The sequence below is a fragment of the Octopus bimaculoides genome, chromosome 3 (genome assembly GCF_001194135.2).
Source record: "Octopus bimaculoides isolate UCB-OBI-ISO-001 chromosome 3, ASM119413v2, whole genome shotgun sequence".
In the NCBI taxonomy this organism is placed as follows: Eukaryota; Metazoa; Mollusca; class Cephalopoda; order Octopoda; family Octopodidae; genus Octopus; species Octopus bimaculoides.
Genome location: NC_068983.1, coordinates 140060646 through 140062588, shown reverse-complemented (window position 1 = coordinate 140062588; position 1943 = coordinate 140060646). Strand labels below are relative to the sequence as shown.

The following is a 1943-nucleotide window of genomic DNA, read 5'->3' as shown; positions in this document are numbered from 1 at the left end:
ATATATATATACGAGATGCTAGTGCTGTGTGGGCCAAATCCACTCCGTGGTAAGTGACCCCAGCCTTCTGGCGCATATGTGTACAGTTTTTTTCCAGATGTTACGCGCGGAATACAGACGTGTAGTGACTGGGCGTTGTAATTTCGTCTTCAAACAAGGTGATCGAAAGCATCGAACAGAAATATTCCATCAAGTTTTGCGCAAAACTTGGTGGTACTCAAGCTCAAGCAAGCCAGAAAATATTAAGCTTTCGTATAAACGCTAGAAGAATAGACGTACATCAGCGATAGCTTGGCAAATACTCATAGAATACTATCGTGTAACGACTTATGAAATGAGAAACAAAGGGAAGGATCAACGCATTCGATATTAACGAAGAACTTGTGCAATCAGAGAGTGCCGGTGAAACTGCTTCCCAAGTTGCTAGCAGAGCAGCAGAAGCAACTTAGTATGGAAATCGTACTGGACTGTGCATACAACGACCCACACTACATGAAGATAATCATCACTAGTGATGAGATATAGTCTTCCTAATAGAAGCATCAGACATCATCAAATCCCTAAAATGCACAATGAGTTCGCGGGAATATGAAGGTAATTTTCGCCTTTTTATTTGTCTCCCATGGTCTTGGGCATTATGAATACGCACCACTAGCCCGAACATTCAAATAGGAATATTACCTGTAGATCATACAACGCTTACGTGATGCAGTGTGCGTATTTGCAGTGTGCGTATCTGCTTTGTGTGTGTGTGGGGGGGGGGGGGGGGTGAAAGAGGTTAATAATCCAGGTAGATATATATAAAGCACTTTGTGTTAAAGATGAGATTTTATATATACATTTGTAGTCAGAAAGCAAAGTTGTCACCTTTGTCGTGGATGACAGCGTTTTGAATGGTAGATACACAACTCTATATTCTATATGCATGTGATTGTGCAATGGAATGTGGAATGGAAGACGAGTCACATACACAAGGAGGGAAAATACACGATGAGGTTTTGTGTGATAATTATGTATCGGTGAATGCTTATGATGCGTATGCGAATAATACATCAAACGGACTGAGAACAAATTTTCTCTACCTGGAGGGAACAGACGAGGCGACTAAATATATTTTTGCCGCCGGAAAGATAAAGGAAATTTCATGGAGACCGCCGTGTAGCGACCCATTCAGAATAATAATTTTCCTGATAAGCAAAGACTCCAGTACCTAGTTCTGATAAATAGTGCCATAATTTTTCAAGTAATCTCCAACTTTGCGGTATTTTTTCAAAAGCCAAATGTGTCTAACCAACAGTGAGAAAAACTTCATACTCGACACATCTGATATTGGTGGATGAATTAGAATGTGGAGATAACTTCTTGAAATTTTTGAAATCTGAAATATATTTCAGACTCAAGAAAGTAATCTGAAGACATGAGCTTGGTACCTATTGCGGCCATAGAGAATGTGGTCGTTCACGACCCACAAGAATGCCGGCAACAATCATTATGTAGAGCAAAAGCAGTTAAGGGTACTCTACTAAGTGTTTTCTTTATTTCAAGTACATAAAAGAAAAAAAATTACAATATTCATTTTAAACGTGAATTTTACTTCCTCACTCGTTAATATTTGTCTGCTGTTATATTAAATTAATAGCAATTTTAAACATATACAAATACACACACACACACACGCACACACACACACTCACCCACACACACACACACTCACACACACATACATACCCGTGTATATATATATACACACCTACGCACACATACTTTGTTTGTGGGTTAGTAAGTTCTACCATCGGTTTCATGACGAGAATTCTCAGCCATTATCAAGCTTGTCGCATGGGTCATTGGTATTCGTCTCCATATTGGATGAGAATACAACGAAGCTACACAAGCGTATGCGGATTTTTAGAATAAACATATAAATATACAGATGAGGGGAAATA

General features: G+C 39.0%; 1 protein-coding gene across 3 annotated transcripts in view; it reads left to right on the top strand.

The window, feature by feature from the left end:
• The window catches only part of LOC128247348 (uncharacterized), a 249604-nt gene that overhangs the window by 126703 nt on the left and 120958 nt on the right, over positions 1-1943 (top strand). The window lies entirely within an intron of this gene.